Raw genomic sequence first — 24,032 nt, forward strand, 5'->3', positions numbered from 1 at the left:
TTTAAATATGCATTTCTCTGCGTGCACAGCAATGCCGGGGTGTGTCTGTGTGTGTGTGTGTTTGTATGTGTGTGTGCGCACGTTTGTGTTAGCATATTAGCCTGACTCTTGTTTTAACACATTAGCGTTAATCAACTTTAACACTATTAGCATACTGTGTTTAATGTAGCGGTAACTCTGTTAGCATATTAGCTTTAATTAGCTTTGACGCAAAAAAGCGGCTTTAATTAGCTGCGATTATCCTTACTTTATAATTAATAAATAAGAATGCAGCCAACAAAATGGACTGATTGTGATGTTGATTATGAGCTTACGAAATACAGAGTTCGTTATTGAATGAATTTAGTTCCCTATATTTTAGTTTGTATATTAGCATTGTACAGCGTGTGTATGTGTTTGTATGTATGTTTTTATGTTTGTGAAGGAGCCGAACATAAACTCGTAAAGGATGTAAACCACAGACTACTTTTTGGCATACTTTTTAGCTTTTTCTAGAACAAAGCGAAAAGAAGTGAATGTAGGGTATGTGTAGTGATTCGCACACTCGTGTCGTGCTCAGGTTATGTATGAGTGCACTAAATGCATGAGTTTTGCAGTGTATTCTGGAACTGCGAAGCAGCTGCTTTGAGGTTTTCTCTCCTGTTCAGTATTCTTACATATTTCAGACTTGACCTTTCTCTTCCTGAAATTTCTGTGCTCAGTTGAAATGTGTTTTTGATCAATTTGAACATGGTATTTCCGTTCCCATAGCACAAATGTTTATTTGTATTGAAAAGCAATTCATATTCCCTTACAGTATGTTGAGTCTCAAGAGCCCTGAAGGTTGCCTTTTCCCATCTCTGGAAAGTAGGCTACTTCATGAACCAGCATTACTGTAAACAGAAACATATGAAAAAGGCTTATATTAAACAAAACATACAAACTAGTATCAAAATACGAATAGTAAAATACTAACACACATAAATCAGCATTATATTAAACTAAATCCAAACAAACTAGCATTATATTATGATAAAAACACAGGGATTAGCATTACAATACGGTAACAACAGAGGGACTAGTATTGCAGTAGTTTAAATACACAGGGATTAACATTATAGTAATGGAAAACACAGAGATTAGCACTGTATTTAATATAAAGATACAAAGATTAGCGCTGTATTAATATAAAGATACAAAGATTAGCGTTGTATTAATGTAAAGACACAGAGATTAGCACTGTATTAATGTCAAAACCACTGTACACCACACTAAGCTGCATGAGTCACTTTTATATTATTGAACTCGTTTTGCTGCTACACTACAATAGTTTACAGTTTACAGACCGAGTTCTGTGTATTTATTGTCCTGTTCTGTGTATTTAATGTCTTGCACTTGTCTCACACTGTTGTGTATTTACACTTTATGTAGTCCTGCATACTGTTCTGTGTTGCACCATGGTCCTGAAGACACATTACGTTCCAGTGTATACAAGCGATATAGAGGAATGATGATAAAACTCACTTGACTTGACTTGAAAACACAAGGATTAGCATTGTAGTAATATAAAAACGCAGGGACTAGCATTGTAGTAATGTAAAAACACAAGGACTAGCATTGTAGTAATATAAAAACACAGGGACTAGCATTGTAGTAATGTAAAAACACAAGGACTAGCATTATAGTAATGTAAAAACACAAGGACTAGCATTGTAGTAATGTAAAAACAGAAGGACTAGCATTGTAGTAATGTAAAAACACCAAGACTAGCATTGTACAATTTGCTGTAAATAAACTGTCCATTTTAAACTTAATTAACTGGTGAGGCAAAATTTTCTTGATGCAGTGTTTGTTACTGAGCTAAATAAGCAGAATTATTAGTCTCTGATGGCTCACTGTCAGTGTGCTGTCTGTTCTGTGTGTGACTAATTTTGTGTGGGAGAGGGGGAGGGGGAGAGAGCAAGAGAGAAAGAGAGAGAGAGAGAGAGAGAGAGACAGAGACGCTAGCTCAGGTGCTTCTGTAAAATGTAATAAATTTTGGAGCCAGTGGATTAAGAGCCACTTCATCTTTATAAACAGAGCTAGTATTTTCATTGTAAGTGAATGAATTCAATCTGTATAATCATTGCATATCTATTATTTCATATCGGTTACTTTTATTGTAGAACATAGTATTAGTAGAAGAGCAATGGATTATTTCTTTCATTGCTCCAGGGAGTTTTGCTGTGCTGTGAGCCGCATGGGTTTTCTTTCACTGTTACGCAATCCTCCTCGCAAGTCCCCGCACGATTCAGAAGGTTGTTACACAATGTTGTTGTTTGTGTGTGTGTGTGTGTGTGTGTGTGTGTGTGTGTGTGTATATACGTGCTGCTACTACGTTTGTTTTTACAAAATCCCCAAGGGTCGGCAATCAGGTTTGGCCAACAGATTACAGCATTCAAATGGTAATCTGTATTTTGAAACAAAGTCAGTTTTAATTACCTAGTCATTTCAAACACACCATTAAATTAAACCCTGGACAAGCTTTATATAATAATATAAAAACACAGAGTCGTAGAGTCAGAAACCACATGAGCAATTGCTGAACAAGTTCCCAGATCTGTTTGAGGCGAATGTTGATTTGAGCATTGCAGTTTACACAATTTACATAATTTAATTCGTTGGTTAAAATGGTTTTGTTTTTGGCTTCTTTTTGTGTCACTTACAAACAACAAACCCCAATATCTCCTACAGTCCTCCTTTCTTCAGACTTTTCTCTCCTCATCCCAGTGATTAATATGATTATTCCATGTATGAGCTGAGAGCAGCCATGTTTAAACTTGTCTCATTGGCCCGCTTATAAACAATGACTCACGTTGGGATGTTCCCATGTTTTCCACATGTAGAGATGTGGAATGTGTAAAATAGTGTTTGATCTGTGAGTTTTAGAGATTGTAAGGAATCGGGGTTTGTCCTCGTTAAAAATAAGGCCACACACCTTAGACAGCTATCTAGCTCAGCACTAATTTGAACGGGATACTGAAAAAACCCTTTCACACAAATTATTTTGTAACTTTTTCTATAAATTACTTTATATTAAAATGTAACTGAAGTTAGCAGCCGTCGAGCGAAAGTAGAAACCAGTACAAAGATGCCTGCTGACACTCGACCATGTTAATCCAGATAAATTTGAAAACGCTTTTTTTCCTCTCGAAGTTTTTTGTTTTCCGTCTACACCAAGACGGTGGAAAACAGAACTTTCCGAAAACGCTCTCCCATATAGGTCGAATTGAAAACGGCGTTTGTGCGTTGCAGTGTTGACTGAGAAAACGGAGAGATTCAAAAACAATGACGTATTTTTAGTCATGTGACTCATTCAACTCAAAACAAACTCTTGGATGATGTTGTCCTGCAGATGTTGTGGTGCCTGCTAGCCAGTTTGATTGCGTTAAAAGGTCAATGTCACTTTGTACAACCTTTAAGTAAACAGCTGATGGAAATTACGCAAGCCAAAGCTTCTTACGTTTTTATGCATGCGCAGTGTTGGAACATAAGCGGTTTCAGACGTTTTCAGTGTGGACGAGCAGTTTTTGGAAAGCGTTTGAAAACGCCAGCGGTGGGCGGAGAGCGTTTGAAAACGAAAATGCAGTTTTCGGATCTATCCGGAATTAACGTGGACGCAGCCTGAGAAATACTGTACCTGTAATGTGTGAACTGGGTAAAGTTGACCGACGGAAATGCCCGAGACATGTGCTACATCTGTGACCGTTAGTATTGTTGGATTAGGAATTAGGGGAAAAAAAAATAAAAAATCAGGATAAAGGTCTAAATATATTTTTCTAAAAACAATTTAGCAGCTCACGAGCATGGGCACCATGCATAAAAGGGTTAAAGGATGACATTAGGTTATCTGAGACAAACCACAAATTCACACCAGACATGTCACGTCAAGCATCTGATCAAAATGTGAGTCAGTCCATGCCGGATGTGTCTGGAGCAACAGCCTGCTTTGATTTTAGTCTGTTTTGGCACCCTCCATCGTGACTCCCGTGTAGTGATTGCACACGCCTGTGGCTCATTACTTCCTTAGTTTCCTGTATAAATATCCCTCCGTATGTAACTCGCATTACCGTACAGGATATACACTAATTAATAAGAACATGGTAAGGAAATCTACTCCATACTTCATCATAGTAGTTGCATAGGTACTTAAGTTATTGCCAAACGGTCACGAAGAGGATGCTAATACAATGGACCGGATGTAACGCGCCCAAAAACCAAAAGAAGCGGGAAGAAGTAGTTACATTGCTAGTCTTGTTTACTCTCGAGCCTACGTTACTAAAGCGTAGCAATCTGCCAGCTGTAATTACAAAACCACTCACATAAAAATATATTTATTTCATTGTATATTCAATAGTTTGACAAGTTTGGGCTAGGTGTTCTCTTGAGTGTATGTGGCATTGCGTGTCTTGCATTAAATCGAAACTGAAACTGATGTGAAAGGAGACCGCATGAAAGTGTATATTTGTGTTTATTTCCTCATGTGGGTGTGTCATAGTGTTGAATAGGGATGGACGATATCTTATCGTTTGCGATATACCGGTAGAAATTCTCCCCACGATAAGAATTAGTAGAGTTGCACCGGTGTATCGGCCGATAGTTTAAAAACATCCGATGTTCAGGGTCGATTATATCCATAAAATTTGTGCGTCACTGATGCACAAGTGAAAAACAAAGACAGCATGCCGCATGAGCTTTCGGTGTGTGGGTTGAAACGCTTAGTTAAATTAAAATGGAATTTTAATGGCATTGAGGTCTGGATGTGACCCCCTTCAGCTGCGTTATCCTCTGACTGCATCAAGCTTTCAGTCCCAGACCTTGCAGTACATGTCTGATTGCAAGTTTGAAAAGTTTAGCATACCTAAAGTTTAGCAAAGGATATTTTTATACCCAGACGTAATGCTTGCAGCTCTACTGTTCAATTAAACACTCGTACCCTCCTGTATTAATCTAATTAAGTTCATAGAGTTGTAGACAGTTAAGGTTTTTCATAACAGACCCTTGAATAATAATAATACAAAAGTTATATTTGGATGCGCCTGAGTTGCTCCAAGGGTTGTTGGCGTCATTTACTGTTCAACTATTTCTGTCAACGTTGCCAATATTTTCTCGTTTTCTTTCCACCCCTGAGAACATTTCTGCTCAAGATACTTACAGTTCTGGCAGATGCTCCGTCTTGTAATAGAAAGAACTTTTTTTTTTCTTTTTGTTTTTTTGGAGCTGGAAGATTTTGACGTTCTTCTAAACAGGAGGAAGGTTCAGAAGCAGGGTACTAAGAGAGGAATCCGTTCGAATACGGCAGTGGTAAACAGAAAGATGGAAGCTTAGGGAGAATGGAAGTAGGGATATCACAAGAACCGATATTTCAGTACCAAGTCAGTACCAACATTCTTAAAACATGACAGTACTTGTTTTTCAGCAGTAGCGTAGGTACCGTTGGTAATGAAGTTACTGGGGTTGCAGTTCTTCTGGAACTGAAGGGGGCAAGGGTTTTAGTCAGTCCACAAGTGGTGAAGAAGAAGAAGAACGCCTACAAGCACACGGGAAAAACTACAGAAGACGGCGACAAGTTTAGCTCCGCCCCGACTCGTTGAGAGGAAAGTTGCACACCGGCAACCGATACTATCGTTCATTTCAAACAAAGCGAGGAAACACCTGGAATTTGGCGAAGCACCTGAAAGACGGTCCTATATTATGTCCGTTTGAGTCAGCTGGCATTGTGGCTGTGAAACCAGCTAACGTTAAGCTCCATGTGATGTTAGCGATAGCCTGTTATTTGTTAACGACGCTAACGCATTGCAATCTTATAAACTACCTCCGAATGGGCCACCATGCATTGCCATTCAGCCCGTGTCCTGTCAGATAAATGTAGCCTAATGTCACTAATAATTATTCACATGTTCATGTTTTTAATAAACCTTTCTGGCCTGCCACCATATCAGTGAATTTAAACTAATGCTTGTATCCAGAGTATAACGCAGGGGTTTTTAAAAACTTTCCAACACTGCAGTGTACCACAAGCACCGCAAGTGCTTCTAAAGATGAATCCGAGATTCTGTAGCATCAAACAAAACAATACTCCAGTGAAGACGAGCCGGTCCATAGTGGTCAGGCTTCACTATGAAGAACGTCAACACTGAAGGGTGCGTAAAAAGGCCTGCGGTATCTTAAAGATCGCCTCTCAACCTTCCCATGAATTATATATGAAACTCCCGTCTTTCTCACTACTCCTTTACACAGGAATCTTTATTTCTACTTCACTCGATCTAAGTAACTTTATTAAAATAACGTCTGTACCTTGATAATAGGGAATGAATGCATTTATGACTTTACAGTAATAAAAATGGCAACCGCTCTATCCAGCTGTAGCTTCTTTAGGAACTATTTTTGTTGACCAAATAAAATATTTAGCCATATTGTGTCTGAAACGTTAGTTATGCATTAATAATTTATCGTTTATAGAACCGTCGTAGAAAAGCATGATCACACTTGCAATCGTGCTGGTTTTTAAAAAAATTTTTATTGCGAGTGTGATACCTCATAATAGTGTAGAATGGTGTAAAATCCGTGCTGGATACATTCTCGCCGTCCGGGATTTTGCGATCGCAGAAATGAACGCAAATATTAAGCAAACGCCACGATATTCGGAGGAGCTCGCAATTTTTCACAATTACCGCAGATTTTCCACAGATTTGCGCCGAGACGCATCATGTACCGTCATCGCGACGCGCATTCCGCCAAAGCCGTGTGTCGAACGTGAGTACAGCTTAAAGGTCTCGTTTTCCAACAAACATCACTGCGAAATTCCGCATAGTTTTCCGGGAAAAAAAGCAGAAAAAAACTCGTAAATTGTTAAAAAAAAAAAAAAAGCCGCAGCAAAATAAAGAATTTTTAGCCGTAACAATCACAAAACTCTATGAAATCCTGTGTGGACTGTGCATGCACTTCTTGCACTGCTGCTGTTTTATCTCCTTGTTTTGCTGCAGTTTGTGGTTAAATGGCGCACTGGGGTTCCATCCAGTTATGTGATTAACCTGGTTAGAAAAACAAATTGACGATACACACCTGTTGTGCATTCATTTACAGTCGTCTAGATGTGAAGGTTTTATCATGCAGGAGACGCGTAGATATTTTATTACACCTCGTGACATTGGCACAATCAAACGAGTAATGTTGGATCAGAGTTAAGTGATAAGTGAGGAAACAATAACAGATGTCGTTGGCACACTCAGATTAGTGGACCTGTGTGTGTGTGTGTGTGTGTGTGTGTGTGTATGTCTCACTCAGTCTCACTGTGTGTATGTCTCACTCAGCTACCTGTGAAATGATGTGAAACCATGTTTATGTCGCTCATTTCTGCGAGGTGTGAAATTCTTGCACGTGATTTTTTTTGAACATGTTCAAGAGGGATCTAGGAACAATATTATAGTTTACGTTTATATTTATATTGGAGCGTAAAAATATTTTAGTCAGAAACAGCCACATGCATCAGTTCAAGTTTAGAGGTATGCATTGCTGGGCAGCAAGATAAGGGCTGTCTCATTCAGAAGGTCGTTTAACGAGGCTGGGAAATTATAATATGAGAATGTAAAATTAGAACATGCCCACACACACACGCGCGCGCACACACGCACACACACACACACACACACACACACACACACACACACACACACACACACACACACACACACACTGGTGTATTACTATCTTTGTGAGGCATTTCCATTGGCTTATAGCTGTCTTTTTCTTTTATGAAAAAGTGTTAAAGTAATTTTACAAATGAAAGTCTGTCTGGCTATCTATCTATCCATCTATATATCTGTCCATCTATCTATCTGTCTACCTGTTTATCCATCTGTCTGTATGTCTGTCTGTCTATTGTTCTCTCTCTCTCTCTCTCTCTCTCTCTCTATACCTGTTTATCCATCTGTCTGTATGTCTGTCTGTCTATTGTTCTCTCTCTCTCTCTCTCTCTCTCTCTCTATACCTGTTTGTCCATCTGTCTGTCTGTCTGTCTATTGTTCTCTCTCTCTCTCTCTCTCTCTCTCTCTCTCTCTCTCTCTCTCTCTATACCTGTTTGTCCATCTGTCTGTCTGTTGGTCTCTCTCTCTCTCTCTCTCTCTCTCTCTCTCTCTCTCTCTCTCTCTACCTGTCTGTCCATCTGTCTGCCTGTTGGTCCGTCTCTCTGTCTATCTGGCTATCTATCTACCTATTTGTTGGTCTGTCTGTCACGCTCTCTGTCTGTCTGTCCACTTGTCTGTTGGTCTAATCTGTCTATCTGTCTGTCTGTCTGTTTGTCTGTCTGTCTCCGTATGTATTTCCATCTCTCTCTCTGTCTATATTTGTGTCTGTCTCTATCTGCCTGTCTATCTATTACTGTTGTGATAAATGATGAAAATGTGTTGAGAAAAGTGTGTTTTAGTAAACTGTTTTCCTGATTTTAATGTGATCTGGCTCATTTTGTGTGTGTGTGTCTCTGCTTTGCAGTTGCTGTGTGCAGTATGGGACAGCACCTAGGAAAACGTGAGCCATTGCCTGAGTCCAAGGTACAGCACACACACACACACACACACACACACACACACACACACAGAGACAGAGAGTCGACTATTCTCCAGTATATTTATATCTCGGTTGGTTTTGAATTGCACATATAATGATGCACTGTATAGGATATAGAAAACATTTTTACATTCCATCTGTAGTGCACTTACAGTCTATAAGAGATTATAACAGAGTGTGCAGCTGTATCCCAAATGACAAAAGATATAAAGTGCAGTGTCTAAAGTGTAGGAGAAGGCACTTGTTGGGTTCAGAACACTTTCTAAGTGTAAAAACTGTCTTCTATCACACTTGTGTAGTGCACTTACAGAGGGGGTGGAGAGCTGTATCCTGAACGGAAGTGTAGTGCACTTACAGAGGGGGTAGAGAGCTGTATCCTGAACGGAAGTGTAGTGCACTACAGAGGGGGTAGAGAGCTGTATCCTGAATGGAAGTGTAGTGCACTTACAGAGGGGGTGGAGAGCTGTATCCTGAATGGAAGTGTAGTGCACTACAGAGGGGGTGGAGAGCTGTATCCTGAACGGAAGTGTAGTGCACTACAGAGGGGGTAGAGAGCTGTATCCTGAACGGAAGTGTAGTGCACTACAGAGGGGGTAGAGAGCTGTATCCTGAATGGAAGTGTAGTGCACTTACAGAGGGGGTGGAGAGCTGTATCCTGAATGGAAGTGTAGTGCACTACAGAGGGGGTGGAGAGCTGTATCCTGAACGGAAGTGTAGTGCACTACAGAGGGGGTTGAGAGCTGTATCCTGAATGGAAGTGTACTGCACTACAGAGGGGGTAGAGAGCTGTATCCTGAACGGAAGTGTAGTGCACTACAGAGGGGGTAGAGAGCTGTATCCTGAATGGAAGTGTAGTGCACTTACAGAGGGGGTGGAGAGCTGTATCCTGAATGGAAGTGTAGTGCACTACAGAGGGGGTGGAGAGCTGTATCCTGAACGGAAGTGTAGTGCACTACAGAGGGGGTTGAGAGCTGTATCCTGAATGGAAGTGTAGTGCACTACAGAGGGGGTTGAGAGCTGTATCCTGAATGGAAGTGTACTGCACTACAGAGGGGGTAGAGAGCTGTATCCTGAACGGAAGTGTAGTGCACTACAGAGGGGGTAGAGAGCTGTATCCTGAATGGAAGTGTAGTGCACTTACAGAGGGGGTGGAGAGCTGTATCCTGAATGGAAGTGTAGTGCACTACAGAGGGGGTGGAGAGCTGTATCCTGAACGGAAGTGTAGTGCACTACAGAGGGGGTTGAGAGCTGTATCCTGAATGGAAGTGTACTGCACTACAGAGGGGGTAGAGAGCTGTATCCTGAATGGACGTGTAGTGCACTACAGAGGGGGTAGAGAGCTGTATCCTGAATGGACGTGTAGTGCACTACAGAGGGGGTAGAGAGCTGTATCCTGAATGGAAGTGTAGTGCACTACAGAGGGGGTAGAGAGCTGTATCCTGAATGGAAGTGTAGTGCACTACAGAGGGGGTAGAGAGCTGTATCCTGAACGGAAGTGTAGTGCACTACAGAGGCCAGATGCCATTATTTTATACCCTGTTTTGTGCACTTAAGGACTGGGAAGTTGAATCGCAAATATCATGTAGTGCTCTTTCCCTCTATCTCTCTGTCTCACTGCCTGCCTTGTGTTTTTCTGTCTCGCTCTTGCACTGTCTCACTCTTTTTCTTGCTCTGTCGTTGTCTTTCTGTCTCACTCTCTGTCTTCTTGTCTCTCTCCCCGGTCATCATACGGAGTGATAATGATCTGGGTTTCTTTCGTTCACTCAGGTGCTCAGGCTGACGTCTCTAGTCTGAGAGACACCATGTTGCTAGGCAGTGTATTATTTGTGTGTGTGTGTGTGTGTGTGTATGATTTACTGAGATCTGACTAAGAGCTGTGGGAACTTTTGTCAGCATGGTCTGTGAACACACACGCACACACACACACACACACACACACACAGCCTGGGCTCCAGTGTTCTAGGTTGCCATGAAAATTCGAGATGCTTCTGTGTCTTTGCTGACTACATACACACTCGCATGTAATATTAAAGCTTGAATATATAACGATCACGGTGTTCAAGCTGTAGTCAAGTTTTCTTATGTTGTTCAAGTACAAGTAACTATGTTGTTCTTAGGCACATTAATGACACATTAATCCAATGAAACTGATTTTGTTAAGCTACAGAACTTTGTTTACAGAATCATAACTGTATGGCTGTATACTGGATATATGCTATCATGGCTACACACACATACACACACACCCATACACCAAGTTTCAGAATATGGTGCAAATTATTATTTAGTTATCTACCCATTTATCAGAAGTTTAGAGATAGAAGAAAAAAAAAAGAAACAAAACAAAGAACAGAGCGATAAGCAGAGTTGTAACTGAAACAGAATCAGAACAAGAATTGGAACGTTAAACTAAACCAGAACGAAAACTAACCACGAATAGAGAACACAAAACACCGAAACCTCTTTCAAATCTGGACTAGAAGCAGAAACAAAATTAAAACAAGAACTGGAAACACAACAAGAACCGGCGTTAGAACAGAACTAGAATCAGGACCACTACTAGCACCAGAACAAGAGCCAGGAAGATTCAGGAACCAAAATCTGATCAGGATTAGAACCAGAACAAGACAAATAAAAAAAGAAACTAACAACAACAACCAAAAGACAGAAGCCCCTAACACTCATTGAGAAAGATCAGATCGTTCAGATCAGTCATTCACATGTGGTTCTTCCTGACACACACATACACACACACCACCTGTTATGCAGATTTCTAAGTAAACCTGAATCTGTTCATTAGTCTGAAACACACACACACACACACACCACAATTTCTATGAATTGAAGCAAATCAATCTAGGTCCACATCAGTGAGTCTCCTTATACATAAATAAACGTTACACTTTAACGTAACACGTTAACTCCGGAGCTGTCGTAAGATCCAAGCCTTTTTTTTTCTCTCCGATTTTCATGATTACCATATTTCTTGTGTAAATGCTTCTGTGGGCTCCCTGGGATAGGTTCCCCGTGACCCTGAAAAGGATAAGCGGTATAGAAGATGGACGGAAGGATGGATGGATGGATGGATGCTCCTGTGGACGATTTACGAACAGATTTGTTCATAATCAGTTTGATAAATGAGGCCCATTATGTTGGTCCCTTTAGAGCTAAATAAGCATACGCACAGCAGTTTGGGATGAACCTGACAGAATACAACAGGGAACTTGCATTTTATTCCTGGAATGAGTTAGGAAACTATTGAATCATTCACGAATAATGATCCCAAGCTGATTCGTCGAATCACGGAGCACCACGCTCATGCGATTATGTTGGAAATCCAACGCTAATTGGATTCATTAATGCATTTCCACCGATATTGACCACCTATTGATCTCTCTTCTGAGTTCTCTCAGTAGACTTACACAACCCAAAGGTAGCTGTATCTCTTAACTTGAGCTTCGAGTGGAAATATTGCTGTATTTCTAAATAAACACTCTGATTAATGTAATTCCGTAACCCAGACTGATACCTGAGACCAGTATCGGAATGAATACATACCTGTGTGCGTGTGTGTGTGTGTGTGTGTGTGTGTATGTGTGTATGTATGTATGTGTATGTATATGTATGTATATATATATATATATATATATATATATATATATATATATATATATATATATATATATATATATAATATAAACGTATTCTGATATTATACAGAACTGTGCAAAAGTCTTAGGCACATGCAAATAGGGCTGGGCGATATGACAAAAATATCATATCACGATACTTGAGGATATTTCTTTTATACACAATGGTAAGCTAGCAAACTATCCATAAAACAGGAGTAAAATAAACAAAAACCGTTAAACTGAGTTTGACAAAGAAGATTACTTTTGCAGAGTACTGGTATCAGGAAGAAGGGAAGGAAGCTCTGGGAAGCCTATATAGGCTATATTTGAAAATGGGTTTTGTTTTTCTCACCATTCAGTGTAAACTCTACAGACTGGAAGGAAGGGAGGATGTAAGAAGAGAAGGAAGAAGGGATGAAAGGAGGGCGGGAAGGAAGGAATGAAGGAAGGAAGCCCTGCGAAGCCTATTTAGGCTATATTTGGAAAATATTGTTGTTTGTTCTCACCATTCAGTGTAAACTCTAGACACTGGATGGATGGATGGATGGAAGAAAGTAAGGAAGGAAAAAGGGAAGAAAGGAAGGGAGGAAGGAAGACGTGAAGAAAGGAAGGAAGTTCCGGGAAGCCTATATAGGCTATATTTGAAAATGTTTTTTTGTTTTTCTCACCATTCAGTGTAAACTCTAGAGACTGGAAGGAAGGAAAGAAGAAGGGAGGGAAGGATGGAAGAAGGGAAGAATGAGGGAAGGAAGTCTGTTTAGGCTATATTTAAATCTTGGAAAATCAAGGCATGTGAGGCAGTGGATAAAAATCCATGAATACCCTGATCTATTAACTGGCTTAGAATTGCTTACTTAGTTACTTACTGCAATGTGTGTGTGTGTGTGTGTGTTTCAGACTCAGTCAGACCCAGCATCTAGAACCACAGCGGACGCTGACTCTCAGGACGAGGTCTTTGGTAAGAGCTTTATTTTTTGGTGCTTTCCTTTTTTGTTTCTTTGTACTTTTTGAGATGTTCTCTTAAGGTGGCCTTGGCTCTGAAGATGCGGCATAATGAATCCTCACAGCTCTGAGTCACGCCAGCGTGTTTGTCAGGCCTCATCCACTCCACTCTGAGAACAAAGAACACACGCTTTGTTCACTATGATGAAAGACCCGCTCCGCTGTTATTTTCCCTGAGCTCTGAAATCTAAAACGAGATGTGACAGCCTATCAGTGTCTCGGTATACCGTAGTAGCGACAGCCGAAATAGTTATAGACAGGCAGATAGATATGGAGATATAGAAAATGTAGAAGGAAATGTCAAAAAAACACCAATTTAGTATTTTTCGCTCAGGTTAGTAAGTGTAAGCCGGATTTGAATTATAGCCCTCTCCTCAGGTGAGGCTGAGATACTCCAAGAATGTACTGTTATTGGAATACTGAAGGGGCTCATAAACTTTTGCAACCCCTTTATCTGGAAAAGAAAATCCACAATCCCATTCAATGCAGATTTATTTCAACTATTCAAATGTTAGGCTCAAGGCTAGATTTCTGAACTGGAAAAAAATGGTCCAAGCTTCTTACTGAATATATTAACATTTAATTATTGAAAAATATAAAGCAAGCCACAGTCTGCTGATTGATTTTAACCTAACCCATAGCGGTAACTACCAAAAAAAATACACCGTGTCACTAATAACACAAAAACATGATTCATTTTCCCCCCTCCTGACATTTCCTTTTTATACTACAGACACTTATTTTCAAGAAACGGGCTCCGTCCCAAATCTCTACACTGAACACTGAATAGTTCACCACTGTAAGTACGGTGTAGACATTTATTAATGTGGATTTGGTACATAGCGATGATGAAACACCTACCCAACCAGTCACACTCTTATTTTCTCCACTCATTATGTAAACAACATACAGTCAGAAGCCACTGATTGTTAGGGTGCCCCCTGGTGGCCAAGGATCCCCTAAGCAGGTCACTTATGTACAGTAGCTTTTTATATATACATAGATATAGATATAAATTAAGATGGCCATTGTGTTACAGTAACAGTCTGGCTTCATTATGTTTTTCTGTTCTTCTTTAGATCTTTTTGTGGGGTTTTTGATAGGTCAAACCCTCCTTTATATAACTGAAATATACGATGAGATACAGTGAACAGAGAGAGAGATGGAGAGAGAGAATATACTCTCTTCTAATGGTTAATGGATGTTTAATAGCGTTTAACGATGTCTGATCTGATGTGTGTTTGCTCAGAGCTGATAACTAAGCAAACACACACACACCCCAACACACACACACAGTGTAAAATTGTTGACACACGGACAACAGATCTGACATCAGCGTTAGTACGCTGAAAAAGAAATAAATAAAACACTGAGAAGGAAAGAAAGAATTGGAAACTAGATTCACTGGCTGGATTAGTTTCAAATTTCATTGTATGTAGTTCTATACAATGTCAATAAAGATCATTCATTCATTCAGTTACTTTAAATTTAACTCGAGCCCTGCCCATGTTGACCCGAAGAACGCTTGTCACCCAGAAAATCGGCACCGTTTCTGATCCAATATGGAGTCTCAGTATGAGTGATGGAAGTTTTGAGTCATATTCTTTTGCCTATTACTCCGTTATTAGATGTTTAACGTAAAGAGTCTGACATAAGGTGACCGAGCGGTGCTCAACACTACAAAGTTACAAAACCAGACATCGCAAAAGTGCGCCAGGTTCACTCCACCACAACATTATCGCAAAACATGAAAACCGAATCGGAAAACAGACGCAACAAATCGAATGTAAACAATAACAGAATTGTTTCCTCACAGCGAGCTAAGCTGCCGTCAACCAATCTTAAGGAATTAACAGTGTTAATGGATGTACGATAAATTCAGGTTGACTGAAAATATTTGAAATAACATGGTAGTAAGAGCAGGAAAAGGACGTCTTACATTATAAAACCAGATTGTTTTTCTCCTACTGTCACATCGATATCCCTGTGCGCAGAGTGCCTAGTAGCTTTCAAACTTTAACACTTAATCCTGATTGGTTAATTAAGTTTGTCATTATAAAATGAATAAAATGAGATTGAACACACAAATGAACGCATTCATTTGACATGTGGTGCGGTTAAATATAGAACAACGGTTCTCAACCTCTTGTAACTAAAGCCCCCCATATACAAACATGTGTGTGTGTGTATGTGTGTATATATATATATATATATATATATATATATATATATATATATATATATATATATATATATATATATATATATATATCTCTGTTTTTGATAGATAGAGTAGATAGATAAATATATATATTTTATGCTTTTGTTTTTTGGTACTTTTTTAATTACTTTTCATAATTTTTATGATTTTTAAAAATAAGTATGACTTTTATAAAATTATATAATAGACAGGTATGGAACATGAATTATCAAAACTGTTTCTGAACACTATACTGTAACTACTGTCAACAAGAGAACTAGACTGTAAAACACTCGATTCCATTCCTCTTTCCTTCTAAAAACATTCACATATGAATGATGTAAATTGGGACGAAGGACGTGTCTCGTTAGCCATGACATTGTTAAATCAATTAGTGGGACACCTGCCATCGCTTCTTTTTACATTCACGTCTTTGTCAACTGCTCCGGCTCTCAGCCACTCACTGAACAGAGCAGACGCAGAGAGAGGTGCGAGTGCATTGGGAAAGCAAGATCTCGTGCTTGCAGGACAGTATTGGTGACATTTGGATTGTTGCTAAGGTTTGTCCAAAAAGTCACTAGATTTGTCGCTAGGCGCTTTTTTTTTTCTTTTTTTTTGGACCAAAAAAAGTCACTAAAGGGGTCTGAAAAGTCGATGCGTTGGGAACAGTGGTCTGCACTGACAGCTAGATAAAAGGCAGGCTAAGCTCCGCCTCTCCCCAGCAAAAAGAAAATACAGAGGGAGAGGGAACGCAGGGTTTTTCATTTATGCACCCTCTATCTGAAAAGCAGTAAAATACACACAAGTGATGCCCTCTTTGTGTTTTCTGGGGTTTTTTTTTTTCTTTTTGAAAGAATTTGTGCCCCCCTTCCGATCTCTCCGCGCCCCCCTCTTTGAGAACCACGGATATAGAGGAATGATAAACTGTAGACCTTTTTATGAACATTTTTATAGCGCAATTACCGTGCTAAATAATCTGTATGTGTGCTGTGTTAATCACCTTTGAATAAGCATTTGGAACTCAATAAAAATATGAATCTCACAGAATGAGAGATTTAATGATCACAGTCTGTGTTTTTATAATTTGCATGTAATTAGTTATGATGCAGCTGCGACCATTTTAGTGCTATTCTGGGAATGTGAGTGTTTAATGAAAGGTTACTCTGAGGGAATGAACACACACACAATTCTGTACCCTGCTGTCTAATACTCTGCCTGTTTCTCTGCTGTTTTGTCTCTTTGCCTATTTCTCAGTCCAATTCAATTGAATTTGACTCAGTTTAATTGTGTTCAGTTCCACATTAATGGTTCAGTTGTATCAGTGCAGTATTGCCAAAACCATACAAATGTCTCTTTGTCCTTGTCTTATTGTCAGTCTGATTTAATTTCAGATAGATTGGTTGGCATCACAGTTTCACTTGTCTTACTCATTCCCTACTTCTCTGTCACTCTGTCTCTCTTGCTCAGAAATACTCCGCGTGTAAATCAGGTTTCTATTGATCTGACTCTCATGGAAAGTGTCTGTGTGTGTGTGCGTGTGTGTGTGTGTGTGTGTGTGTGTGTGTATACAGGTGAGTTGTCCTTCCCGGTGCTACTCTCATTACTGACTGTTCAGGTTGGAATTTTTTTGTTTGTTTGTTTTTTTGTTTTGTAGATCATTTCAGTGAGAGGTGGGCTGTAGGCTAGTGGATTTAATACACCTTATAACTTTTAAAATACAGTTCAGTTAGTTCATTCATTCATTCATTCATTCATTCATTCATTTATCTTCAATAACCATTGAGCATGTCTCTGTCACATTAAGGGACCATACAGTGTGAGCACCTCACTGTCGCATTGAGGGAACGAGTCGTGCAGTGTGAGTATGCCTCTTCAGCATTGAGGGATCAAGTCGTGCAGTGTGAATACATCACTGTCGCATTAAGGAATCGAGTCGTGCAGTGTGAATACCTCACTGTCTCATTGAGGGATCCAGTCGTGCAGTGTGAGCATGTCACTGTCTCATTAAGGGATCCAGTCGTGCACTGTGAGCGCCTTACTGTCTCATTGAGGGATCCAGTCGTGCACTGTGAGCACCTTACTGTCTCATTGAGGGATCCAGTCGTGCACTGTGAGCACCTTACTGTCTCATTGAGGGATCCAGTCGTGCACTGTGAGCACCTTACTGTCTCATTGAGGGATCCAGTCGTGCACTGTGAGCATGTCACTGTCTCATTAAGATGAGATTTAAGACAAGATTTCTCTCCTCGTACAGTGTAAAGGCCATTTTTAATTGCATGTTCATCATGTCGTACGTTATTACAGTAATTACAATCTTGTGACTTGTTCAAATTGTTTAAAAAGAGCTTCCACATTTGGATAAGAATATAACCGTATTTAACTCTATCCACGTCTCTGCTCTCTACTCTGCACTAGAATCCATAGCTTATAGAAGCTCTATCTGTAGGGTGATCTATGCATTTCCACAGAAAAGGACTTCTTTCGGAATCCAATGTGAATCTCCAAACCGTCATCTCTTAATTACTGCGATTCTGACATAAGATAATTAGAATCCTAACATGTCCTCATTATGGTTTTCCTCCTTCCTTTCTCCTGAATTGCATTCCTGATGCAGCAGATGCCTAGGTAACTAGGCAGCATTCGCTAGTTACAGTTGTACTTAGTTGGGCTCATGCCCGCAACAACGTGTTAAACACTTTTGCAAGAACAGAAACTCATTAGCTAGCAGTCCATCTGCTGTATGCTAACGTTGTCTATCACAGAGGCACATTAACTTACGGCACATTAGTAAAGACCGACTAGTAAAGACGTCTGGCTGGAGAAATATCATTTGCTTGTATTATGCTTTTAATTTTCTATTTGTGGTGTTTGTCTGAATGCCCAGTGAGTCACGATTTTAGGAGGTTAAAGTGTTTTTCGCTTGAGAACCAGCCGTGTGTGTGTGTGTGTGTGTGTGTGTGTGTGTGTGTGTGTGTGTGTGTGTGTGTGTGTGTGTGTGTCGTGCGTGCGTCTCCTCCGAACAGCACATACACGCCGTTCTTTTTCCTCTGTTGCGTCAGGAGAGACAGGAAGAGCATCGTTTCTGCAATCAGACATCCATCTACCGTTATACACACACACACACACACACACACACACACACACAAAACAAGAATAAACTCCATTTCAGCTCCAGATAGATAAGGACACAGATAAGCACAGATGAGTAATGTAGCTTAGAAGTATACAGCTTGTAAACAGCGTGTGTGTGTGTCTTCGGGTGGAAATTTATTGGACTGGAAGCGGTTTTCTATCGATGGCAAACAAAAATCTAATGAACTGAGAGACAATATTCCTGCACAGCCTGATCGTCCAGGCATGAATACCCTGCATGCTGTAATTGGTTTTGTATCTAGGCTGCAGTAAAACTCCTACTTAACAGCATTTATATGATCACATATAGACGGGCATGTTATAAGAGGAATAAATCACATTAAAACGTATTGTTATTGGAAAATAATCCACTTCTGGGTGGTAACAGTAACGCTGCATCATGTCAGGTCGCATCACACCACTCTGTTGTTGATTCTTTTCCTAGAACAGCACACCCTGTGATGTTTTGTGATTGAACTAAGAGCCGTTTGTAAATACGTCCATCTCTGATTCTCTGCTTTGTTCTCATTTTGCTTTGTCTGAAAAGTAGCTCCCTGCGTGTCAGAACTCGCATGCCATTCATTACGCAGTACATTTTGTTTTGTTTTTGTTTTATTTTTTGTTTTTTCTTCAAATTGAGTGCCTCATTTGCAGTCATGCTGAAAGCCTAATGTAGAAAATTGCACCCACTCATGAAATCCCAAAAGCACTACAGCGAGTTCGCATCCAAACGACAGCTCCTGGTCGATGGCGTGTTGTAGGCGATAGGGCACCATTCGTTCCTTCATCAGTGGACGTTCGTGGACGTTCACGTCTTTTCGGGTTTGTTAACAAGTGTGGAGACCGTGTCGTGTGATGATGTGCTTGACACGTTCTCCTGTTAAAGTTCATCGCAAACCTTCGCGACAGCGTCCCGATCCGGCCGTGAGAAGGATTTCAATACGTTCTTCTTTTGATAAAGACGTTCTTAAAGGCTACCCGGGGGAAAATATATATATACATATAAAATCAACTAAATATGAAAAATTTTGGAAGACATTTTGCTAAAAAGTGTTCCTTTCCTCCTATAATAATAATAATAATAATAATAATAATAATAATAATAATAATAAAGAGCTGTACATAAAATAAGCAGTACATAGAAAAAAAATTATAAAAAGTTAATAATAATAATAATAATAATAATAATAATAATAATAAAAGTAGACATCAGCAGTCAAATGCAAGTTTAAAAAAAGTAAGTCTTAAGTTGAGCTTTAAAAATGCCAAAGGTGTGAGCATCCCTAAGTCCTATATGAAGACTTTTGGGACACGCTGTATTTCAGAGTCTTACAACTTCATATATATTTATAATATACATTAACTTCTCATATAAGTTTAAAATCTGTAAAATCATATGAAAAGTACAGAATAAAATAAGCACACGATCAAATTTAATCTGTAATATACCATCTAAATAACAGCTGGATTATCTGCCATCTGCAATATATCCAAATATATGCAGAGAAATACACTGCTTCACTGCTATCACAGTGCCTGCAGTGTTATTGGCGCAGACACGGAGATAAGATCTGGATCTCATAAATTCTAATAAATAAATAAATCCAATAAATAAATCAATAAATACAGCTTCTCTCTTTGGTGGGATTCAGAGCATGACATGGGGGAAAATAGCCAATGAATGAATCTTTTTGTCCTTCCTTTCCTTCCATTTGTCCAGATAGCTCACATGTACACACACACACACACACACACACACACGCATGCACAAACACAGCAGTTTACTCATTCACATCATCACTGATGATGTCACTGTTTATGGAGAAGATGCGATTTCCAGTTTAAAGAAAAGTTAACTTTGAATTGGCATAACTGTGAAGGTGTGTGTGTGTGTGTGTGTGTGTGTGTGTGTGGCTGGCACTAGCTGGTACGGGCGCCGATTACGGCCTCACTACTGAAAAGCTTGCATTGTTTTGTGTGTGTGTGTGTGTGTGTGTGTGTGTGTGTTCTCCTCCTTCACACTATTGTTTTTTTTTCCTCTCTCTTTTTCTCATTTTCTATCCGTTATTCTGTTGCTAATACTACTATTACTACTACTAATAATAATACTAATAATAATAACAATTGGTCAGCGTTTTCTATTTCTATCTTATTTTTCATTCATTTTCATTTATGTTCAAGGTTTAAGCCAGCGACACTGATCTAAAGAATGCGATAATAAAGCATCAATAAGATTAAGGTTCGGTTGGAGCCACGCAGAAATCTGACTTTAGGCTCTGTTTTGTGTTTACTCTTAACCACGGTGTTGAATTCGACAGGTGTGTGTGTAAAAGAGGTCTGGTACAGCGTTCAGAGGACCGAATCGAATATTAGAGTGAGGACTCGTGAGGAGAGCGTAACATCAGTGTACACAGAACATTCAGCAAGGAAAAGTTCAGATGTTGAAGCGTTGTCCATCATAACAGCTGTTCGAAGTAACAAGTCTATAAAACACTCATTAAAAGTAATGGAAAGTGTTGTTTAAAAAGAAGTTTTCTTTTTTAAAAAAAATAAATAAATAAAAGTTTTTCTTGTGGGGACCATACAAATGTTCTCACAAGAAAAACGTTTCTACTTTTTTTTGTTTAAATAAACTTTAGTTGGTTTCGGCATACCATCAATTAGCTGCATTAATAATGATGTCAGTGGAAGGTCCTCATAAGGACAGTAAACCAGGTGTGTGTGTGGGTTTCTGAAATCCTTGAGCTCACGTCATTAGCTTTGACCATCTGGCAGAACAATTAGAGTGAGACTGTGTGTGTGTGTGTGTGTGTGTGTACTCCTGTACACAAGTCGTCACTGTAGGAGAACGCACGTGCATGCGCACACACACACACACAGACACACACGTTTGCGTTACTATCCGTGTAAGGATCTAATTAAATCGAATTAACTCAATCTAACTTTAACCCTAACCTCAGTACCCAAAAACATTTTTGGTTCTTTCATATTTTTTTTAACAGAAGCTGCAATTTTTATTTTTAAAAAACCACACACACACACACACACACACACACACACACACACACACACACACACACACACACACACACACACACACACACAGACATCTTTGGGAATAGCCACATGTCCCCACAAGGTCAAAATTGTTAGGACTTCCTACACATTTATGTTAATGTTGTAAAGTTACTATGATGAATAATTTTAAAAAAACAACAACAGTATTTTATGATTTTCAGTATGTGTCGAGCGTTTACATCAGACCTCATCACTACTACCAGGGTCCCCATGTGTCCCTGTTCACGGTAAATAAAACCACTGTGGAGCCATTTGAGATGATGTCAGATCCGTTGCAGGTCCGATTCTGGTTTTCAGTTTTCAGCAGTCCTGGAAACAGCTGTTAAAATTGTCTGATTGTTATCATTTAAGTACACGCACAGTATAGCACAGTCAATCTCACCCCCCAAGCTGGTATTTCAGAAATCTTCTATATTTTAGTTAGCAGAGCTAAAGCAGGCGGAGGTCAGCGGGTCGCCTCCCTGAGTCCGTCTGAAGGCAGCAGAACAGAGAGTGAGTGTGCACTGGAACGGTGGGAGGCGGCATGCTTGCCGTTCCACCGGCCCACCAGAGAGAGAGAGAGAGAGGGAGAGGGAAAAAAGAGCGAGAGTTGGAGATGGAGCCCACTTTCTGCATTCCTTTTCCTCTGTATCTCTGTTAATGTGGGTGCGTCCTGTTTGTCCTCTTTATCTTGTCCCTTATACAACTTTTCCACTTCCTGTTGAGACATTATTGCACACAGATAGATAGACAGATTTGTTTGTACTTCTCATCTGTTCTAATTAATGAAATAACTACAAATCATGTTCATCCCAGATATATTTAACAAGACAGCAGCAGAGTGGAGCAGAGGGTGCTGTAGGTGCCTCACAGCTCGATCCTCAGTTCGTCTGGACTGGCTGTATTCACCCAGGGTGTATTCCCGCCTCAGACCTGTGTTCCTAAGATCCACCTGAACACTAACCAGGATAAAGTGGTTACTGAAGAGGAATGAATGTACATCGATCAGCCATAACACTAATATTGTGTAGGTCCACCTTGTGCCAATAAAACAGCTCTGACTTATCGAGGCATGGACTCCACATGACCTCTGAAGGTGTGATGTGGTATCTGGAACCAAGACGTTAGCAGCAGATCCTTTAAGTCCTGTAAGGTGCGAGGTGGGGCCTCCATGGATCGGACTTGTTTGTCCAGAACATCCCACAGATGGTTGATCAGATTAAGATCTGGGGAATTTGGAGGCCGAATCAACACCTTGAACTCTTTTTGATGTTCCCCAAACCGTTCCTGAACAATTTTTGCATTGAAGGGGTATACTTGGTCTGTGACAATGTTTATGTAGGTGCTACGTGTCAAAGTAACATCCACATGAATGCCAGGACCCAAGGTTTCCCAGCAGAACCTTGCCCAGAGCACCACACTTCCTCCACCAGCTTACCTTCTTCCCATAGTGCATCCTGGTGCCATCTCTTCCCCAGGTAAGCGATGCACACGCACCCGGCCATCCACATGATGTAAAGGAAAATATGGTTCATCAGACCAGGCCACCTTCTTCCATTGCTCCATGATCCAGTTCTGACGCTCATGTGCCCAATGTAGACACTCTCAGCAGTGGGCAGGAGTCAGCACGGGCACTCTGATCAGTCTGCAGCTACGCAGCCACATACGCAGGGAGCTGTGATGTACTGTGTGTTCTGACATCTTTAACTTCGGTCCCCATGCGTATCATTGAGCCTTGGACCACTTTTGGTAGGGATTAACCACTGCATACCGGGAACACCCCACAAGACCTCTCGTTTTGGAGATGCTCTGACCCAGTCGTCTAGCCAACACAATCTGGCCCTTGTCAAAGTCGCTCAGATCCTTACACTTACCCATTTTTCCTGCTTCCAACACATCGACTTTGAGAACTGACTGTTCACTTGCTGCCGAATATATCCCACCTCTTAACAGGTGCCACTGTAACGAGATAATTAATGTTATTCATTAAACCACCTGTCAGTGGTTTTAATGTCATGGCTGACCGGTGTATATAGGCCACGTTAAACAAGTTTATCTAATCTATATCTAGATTGCCTATCTAGATCTGCTTCATGAGATCACCAACATACACCTAAAGTAATTCATTCGCAGCGTGAAACATCGTAAGTCAACGAGGAATGTAACAGGCCGCCATTTTAGCTTAGGACATGGGGCAAGAAAATTGTGACTGGAAGAAACTCAGCACTGTTATTCTGTTTCTCTTCTTGGAAAGGAAGTGGGCTACTGCTTAGTGAACTAGCTGAAGTTTCATCATGTGACTACGGGACAGCTGGCCAGCAACATGTAGTCTGCAGTAGTCCAGCATAGAAGTTATGCAAGCATATGTGGTCTTTTGGTTATGCTATGAAGTAATATCAAATAATAGACCAGCATTTTGTGTATGT

The 24,032-nt window shown here is 40.1% G+C and overlaps 1 protein-coding gene across 1 annotated transcript in view; it reads left to right on the forward strand.

The window, feature by feature from the left end:
• The window catches only part of mbpb (myelin basic protein b), a 55,116-nt gene that overhangs the window by 5,254 nt on the left and 25,830 nt on the right, over nucleotides 1-24,032 (forward strand). The window contains exons 2-3 of the transcript XR_001815820.3: nucleotides 8,509-8,567; nucleotides 13,113-13,173. The gene's annotated coding sequence lies outside the window, so the exon portion shown is untranslated. The remainder of the gene's footprint in view (nucleotides 1-8,508; nucleotides 8,568-13,112; nucleotides 13,174-24,032) is intronic.

This window comes from Ictalurus punctatus, chromosome 20 (genome assembly GCF_001660625.3).
Source record: "Ictalurus punctatus breed USDA103 chromosome 20, Coco_2.0, whole genome shotgun sequence".
Lineage (NCBI taxonomy): Eukaryota > Metazoa > Chordata > Actinopteri > Siluriformes > Ictaluridae > Ictalurus > Ictalurus punctatus.